This window comes from Sinocyclocheilus rhinocerous, unplaced genomic scaffold (assembly GCF_001515625.1).
Source record: "Sinocyclocheilus rhinocerous isolate Xijiao unplaced genomic scaffold, SAMN03320098_v1.1 scaffold1423, whole genome shotgun sequence".
NCBI classification, from domain to species: Eukaryota; Metazoa; Chordata; class Actinopteri; order Cypriniformes; family Cyprinidae; genus Sinocyclocheilus; species Sinocyclocheilus rhinocerous.
The window spans coordinates 111,055-118,664 of NW_015625105.1; the positions used below are offsets into that span (position 1 = coordinate 111,055).

At 36.7% G+C, this 7,610-nt stretch overlaps 1 protein-coding gene across 2 annotated transcripts in view; it reads left to right on the plus strand.

Moving 5' to 3' along the window:
• The window catches only part of LOC107749627 (transcriptional activator GLI3-like), a 230,462-nt gene that overhangs the window by 82,215 nt on the left and 140,637 nt on the right, over positions 1-7,610 (plus strand). The window lies entirely within an intron of this gene.

Consider the following 7,610-nt stretch of genomic DNA (forward strand, 5'->3'; position numbering starts at 1 on the left):
TGACAAGAAACGTGGCACACCCAGTTTTTCTGATGCACACCTAGAGTCTCTTTTCTGGCTATGCTAGTGGCATGCGGCCAAACACGAACTGCGTGCTAGACAAGACACAACATACACGGACAGAAGAGTGCATGCACGGCCCGAGCGATCTCGAGACCGCACGCTCTACAGCAAGACATGGAGAGCGAATGTCTGAACCCCGACACGAAACCGAAACTAGAACAAGACATGAGTGCCGGGATCCAAACACCACGCTCCAACAAGAAACAAGGCACACAGACAAAAGAGCGCACGGCTCGAGCACACTTGAGGCTGCGCGCTCACATGAAAACATGGCAGGAGTGTCAGGGTTCTGTCACAAAACTACGAATAAACTAGTCCAAAGTGACATAACCCTGACAGAATAAACTAATTTACTAAAATTAATCATGGGGCTTAACAGTACATTTAAGGTGAAGTGTGTAATTTCTAGGCCAAATGGAAAAAACTAAGAAAAAAAATTTGTTAATTAATATCTATTTATTTTACTAATGGCTGAGCTAAGTTGGGCTGGTTGTGTTTCTTAAACAAAAAGATCAATATTTTGAAAGTGTGCCACAGTGTATTTTAACATCCAGACAGTATACACCTCACCTCTAACTACTCGAGTTTTGAGTAGAAAAAAGGTAATCTACAATTTCCTATACAACATCTATACAATTAAAAAAAAAAAAGTGTTATGTTTTTCGAAGGTTTCTAGCAGACTTTACAATTCTTGCCTTAAAATGTAAGAAACAGTGTGGAAAAGATGTGAGCAAGAAAGAGGCGGGGGAATTAGGGAAGAAAGATTGTCGGAGGAAAACCATGTACTGTACATTGGGGACGAAAGAGGGAGATCCAGTGGGTAGAGAGAGAAGCAGAGATCAAGACTCAGGGAAAGTGAGTGGATAAACGTGAGAGACAGAGATCAAGAGACACAAAGAACAGGAGAGAGAGAGAGCCAGGAATAGAAAGTTGAAGCTGAACTGCTGAGTTTATTCCTGTGGTACTGAGAGCTGGTGAAATACTAGAGCCTGGGCCGTGTGCCTCTGATCAGGGCGGCAGTGAGCACAATTACCTTCTTTTCAAATCCGTCAGTGACACCACGGGAGAAAGGAGGACTTTGAAACTTGAAAGGCAGGGCACTCACTTTCAAACCTCAAACGCAAGCAGGAAAGGGCTCTGAAATTTGTTCAGTGCTCCCCATCCACCATTAGCTTGTTTCTTCCTCTCGCCTCCAGGCATTTAAGCGATTTTGAAAAGATGTTAAGAAATTCAAACACTACAGAGAGAGAGAGAGAGAGAGAGAGAGATGGGGGGGGGCACAATCATTTTTCCTCTCCCTCTTCTCTTTCCCCGCTTTTTTTTCTGCTGGAGCGTGCTTTCCCCCCAGTCCGCAGAGAACGAGCTTGCTGTTTTTGTGTCAGGGTGAATAGACCGGTGAATCTGTGGAGCAATGGTGGAGCCAAAAATGCAAAAGGAATAAAAGAATGCTGAGAAAATAAAAGAGAAGGGTTGATGGTCAGGGCCATGGAAATCCTTCTCATCTGCCTCCTGACATGTGTAATCTCAACATCAGAGCCTCACTGAGCCCAGAGTGCAATAGCACTCACCTTCATCTAAAAGTCTCCAGGAAACTTTTGAACTCCGTAATGTGGCTCAAACGGAAATCCGTTTACGAGGAATGAAATTGCTAGAGATCCATCCCCTTTAATTGTCCCCTAGGAAGGAGAAACCACAAATAAGTACTTTAATATCTCAGTTATTTCTTCCGTGATATTAAACTGAGATCTAATGGTGACTTTTTCTTATGTTAAAATCCGCTTTTCAGATTTATCTTTTCCTAACAAAAGGGCCCTTAAATGTTTCTTTTGTAGCATTATATACAAGATCTCAAAAATGTCTCAAACTCTGCTCATATAAGCAAAGATACCAAAGCTTGCAATCAAAATCTAAGATTTCAACATGAACTCAAACCTAAATGAAACTTTTAGAGATCCGTCCATCTTTATTTTTCCATAGGAAGGGGAAGAAAAGAGTACTGAAATATCTTAGTTGTTTCTCCAGTAAGGTTAAACAGAAGGAACATTTGCTTTACCTGCAATTTCTAATTCTAATTCTTCTACACTGTAAAAATTTTAACTTGCGAAATGTTCTTCTAACAAATGTAAATAAAAAAAATAAATAAATAAAAAAGTAGCTTGAACAAAGAATCTTTAATAGGAGTCAGTTTATTATTTTGAACTGAACAAGAATACCGCTAGCAAAAGTGTTGTTTACCTTACTTAGATACTCAAGTATTTGTTCATAACATGTCCAGATGTTCTACCAACTTTCGAAACTGAGTCATCTGAACAAACAATTTTAAGTTTAAAAATTGTATGCATTGCATGCATTGCAGCATGCATTGCTGCGTTTTGGTAATTATTATTAAAATTGTATCATTGTTTTACATTTTACTGGCTTAATTTATGCTGCTGCTGTCATATGGATAAGAGTTCATATTTTTATTGAATTAACATTTGCTGATCTTCACTATGTTTGACAATCGTATGTTGAGGTATATGTGCATCTCATTGTAACTTCTTGAAATAATACATTTATCTATCAACAAATGTATGCCATTAGTTTTAAGAGGTGGATACTGCCCATATTATGAAAATGAAACATAAAAGAAAGAGGATTGCTAAAGAGGATTAGCACTGCTAAATGCTAAATCATATTTAGTTGGTCTGACAGATAATTTAAAATTCAATAGCCTCTTATTCATTAGATGCAAGTTGACTGCGATAGGTTTCCTTATTTTTTAGGTTATAGTTAGGTCAACTGTTTTATAGTGTAGAAAACAAACCAAAGATTGCAATCAAAGATTTCAATATGAACTCAAAATTTCTTCTCAAATTCAAAGACCAAATTATCTGATCTATAATATCCAAATTCAATGTATAGCTTCATACTCAACAGTCTGACAAGAGGGGGGTATTCCAGAAAGCAGGTTATGTGACATACCCAGGTATATTTAAGGGTAAGCAGATAAACTCAGCTTTCGGATCAAAAAACAGAGGTAACTTTCAGGGTATGTAAGTAGCCATAGCAACTTATTCTCTGAACATAACCTGCTCCGGAGTAGGTTATGTTTCAGGGTTAGCTTACTTCAGAGCTATTAGCGCATGCTTGACCGTGACCTACTGACAAGACTCCAGTGGGCGTGACAGATTGCGCCCAATATTATATATTATTACAATAAAGTTAAAATACATATCTCATGTGACTTATATAATTAGCATCAAACAAACAATATAATTCTCATTATCAAGGATTAAAGATTAAACGGAAAAAAAATAAAAAAATAATAATAATTGCACAACCACCAATTAGGTGGTAAATGACCTTTGAACAGAAAAAGAATAAAAAAGCAGTATGGCGCGCAATTCTTAGCCTCTGTTTCCATACTGCCTCTTCGAGTCATCGCTCTGTTGAGAATGTCTTGTGTGTTAACCAGGAACATACATAATTGCATCTACTTAAATGAGACCTTTAAATTTTCTGAGCTTTAAAAAAAGAAACCTTTGTACAATGACATTTTTTTCAGGAACAGGGAGAACAACAGTGGCAAGAAAATTAAATGTGGCACTGGGTGAGAAAATAATAATAAAGAAAAGAGATGGAGTAAATGAAGAGAGATGGAAGGAGAGAGAGATTATCAGACATGTTACTGATACTAAGTGTGAATCAATCACCTACTGCCGCTGATTGTTTGCAGAGCCATTAGGAACAGTGTTGGGCCTGTGAAAAAAAGTACATCTCAATTAGGGTAACCCTCTGTTCATGAGGATAGTGACTGGTGTGGGGTGGCACTTGTGTCACTATTGAGCTATAGCCATTGTAAATGCCTAAAAGAAATCAGGCTCTAGTGAAAATGAGGGAAGAAAAAGCCTTGATGCAGACTGAGAAGTTTAAAATGAGCTTTTGACTTATTATAAGCTTGTAAAATTACATTAATGTAAAAAAAAGTAAAGTAAATTAAATGTTATATTACATGAGTGAAATAGGCATTGTATTTAAAGGCACAATATGTAAGATTTTTTTATTAAAATATCCAAAAACCACTAGTTTTTGTGAGGACTGTTCTCATAACTCATACTCATTACACAGTATCCTCTTTCAAATCCATGTGTGTGTGCGTGTGTCTGAGGACAGTAACAGGATGATACTTAAATCCCTTTATGTTAATATTGTGGTTTTATGGGAGCAGGCCTATTAATCCTGCTTTAACTGTATAAGTGCTATTATTCCTTCAATAAGATCACCGGCTATGCAGTATAGGATTAAAGACTTATAACTGATGCTGTCATTTTCATGGACCAAGGAACCTTGAATGCTCTCTGTTCTGACTGTTTGTGAAGTTTATTCCATGGTGATATATGGAATACAATCTTTAATCCACACAGTTTCATTTTTTTTTCCTAGCTGCAGCACAGCATGCTGGGCCAAACGCTAACTTTAGCTCCAGCAATACGAGACGTTGGTGCCAGTTTCAGAAAGATTTTGAAGCAGCTAGAGCAGCTCTCAACAGCACCAGCAAGCTGATAAACTCCTCCAAACAGTTTGAGTTTAATGACCTGATTCACAACTGTTCTCGCACACCAAAAAAGTTTTCAAAAAGGGAGTTTTGAGTTTATAAAGTGCTTTCATACAGAAATCTGAAAAATCTTTAAATATCAGCATCTGATCTGCTTGTCTTACTTTTCTCTGCACATATAGGGATAGTTTTTCGAAAAATGACAATTCTTTAGACATTTTCATGCCATAGCAAATTAGTATGAGTTTATTTCTGATGTGAAACACAAAAGGAGAAAATATGCAAAAGCACCACAAAAAGTATACCACTCAAAAAATGTTTTATTAAATGATTAATTATTAATTGAATTTCTTATAATACACTAAAGCAACACAATTATGTCTGTTTAATTTAATTATGTGCACTGTAGTTCATATTGTTGGCACTAACTTAAACTGGCCAGGGTAATTCTTGTTTCCAGCTTGCTTTGCATGGGACTGAATGAGGAGAGTAAATATGGAAATTAAGTGTTTATGTGTTTTTGTGCCAAATGATCAAAGGAGTAAATTTGTTTTGAATTTTCAGTTATGTTGGAATTTAGAAGGGGATGTTGGTATTTTGTGATGATAAGTGAAGCTTATGCTTTGGTTGGGGATGGCTGCATAATCAATGCTGTATGTTTACTCTTTAAAAAAGGTTCTATATTGGCATCTGTGATTCCATAAAGAACATTTAATATCCACTCTCCATTGCACTTATGGTTCTTTGTAGTGGAATAAGGTTCTTTAAATTATTAAATTGTTTGTCACACAAAGAATTACATATACAAAATATTTGTGTTTAGTTTACAAAGTAATTTTGTCAAAACCCATGTAGGGAAAAAATAGGGTACATTGTCAAGATTTTTAGGGATATCAAAGCTTTAGAAAACTTTGAATGTGGTGCACATGATGTATGGACTACTTTTATGGAGTTTTTTCCCCCTCAGTCTTTAAGAAATATCTCTCATGGTCCACTGAAAGAAAGTCACACGAGTTTGAAATGACATGAATGTGAGCAAATAATGACATTATTGTCACTGTCCCTTTAAATTACATTATTGGTGACCTTATTGACCCCTACAGCTGCAGTTATGAACTGAACTCCTTAAGATTAAGATTAAGCATTAAGTGATGTTACTCAGCAGTGAAAGTGTATGGCGGGTGCTTTCCCAGAGCACTGAATTATGGGTTGCTTAACTCAACTAGGCTGAGAGGTCCTAGATGGAGTCAGATAATAGGTCATGTGTCTTCAGCAAAGATCAAGCACTAAACCCTGTAAACCCTGCAAAGCCCTGTAAACTTGCTTCTCTCTGCCCCATTTTTGACCACTGGAGACTCTGTCCCTGTGGGCTGCAAGTCCGACTTTGCCCGCCAGAACAGATTACTTGCAGACAGAGAAATAGGGAAAGTACATCTCTTTCTGTGTGTGTGTAGAGAAGAGGCAGGAACAGTGTTAAAAGACTGGTAGAGGGAAGGAGAGAAGGAAGGTGGATAGCTTGTGGGCGTTGATACTACCCATGAGGCCATTTAATGGGCAGTTTGGAATGCAGGGAAAAGACTCAGCTGCCCTCTCAATGGAATTCGGTGTCTTTGAAAAAAGAAAGAGAGGGAGCAAGCTTGTGGGAAATCCTTGCCTGACTGCTGCTGTGATGTTGAATGCTGGCCTGTTTTATTTCACAGAATGTGGCAAGCACAGACACAGAGACACTCCATTGCTCTAGTGTGACACTGTGAACCTGCACATTTGCCTGGAAGAGGCCAAGCCCAGGAGGCTTTGCACACAAAACCCATAAAGAGCTCCCTAAAGCACACGTTTGCACTAACACTGCCTCCCTCACTACCCGAAGACTTAGCGTGACCAGACTTGTTCCATATTTATTGCCTCTGTCTGTGGGTCTGTCTACCTATGAGTGTCTCTGTGTATTTGTGTTTGTCTGTCTGTTTGTTTGGACCTGTCTTATGAATTTTCCTATTACAGTATTAGCTATAAGGTTAGTTTTGATATAACTGTGACAGATATTATCTTTGGCTAAGGTCTGTCAATAAGCTCATGAACAAAAAGCTACTCTGGGCCTGGGGATATATATATATATATATATACACACACACACACATTACACATCTTCTGTACAGAATTTCCAAAACCTTAACCAAAAGTAAAGAAGAAACCGAAATAACAGATGCTTCCACAAGTAATCTAACATGATCATCAGACATAAAACAGCATCAAAACTGTGTAACGTTATAGAATAAAATGTCGACCCATGAAGAGGTAAAAATGACTGTCAAGCTTTGGGGTGTTGATCGACTCCATCTACGTTCTGATTATCATTCTGAATCTAATTCATAGTCTTTTTTCATCTTTTTGTTCAAAATGTTGTTTATTTATTTATTTATTTTATGAAACATACCCACATTCAAGTGTTTATAAAAAAGAATGCATCAAGCTAGAATAAAATGTTTTGTTTACAAGCAGATACCCTGTTCTTTGTTTTAATGTTTTGTATGTTCAGATATGCAGATAAAAAAATATATACAGATTAATACTTAAATAGGGACATAGTAGTATACTTAAAGTATTATGCAAAGTTCACTTAGAGAAAACTTACGAGTATACTTGCAGTATGAAACTACTAAACTAGTAGTTTACTGAGACTATACTAAGTGTACTAAAAATGCTACAAGTATTTAATTAGTAAATTATCAGTATACCTATAAGTTCACTTTTAGTATAGTTGCAGTACATACTAAAACGTAGATGTGAACTAGTTGTGTACTCAACGTTTACTACTGTTATACTTAAAGTATATTTAAAAGTATAATTTTATATACTAGAAAGTGGGCCAATTTGTTGAACTTTTTTAAAGTCTAATGTTAAAATTGATAGTTCTCAATTATACTGTATGGCTATAGTAGGAAAAAAATAAAAATTTTCTAGGGACATCAGTAGTATTGGTATCAGTGATACTCACCTTCAGTCATAAAAAAAG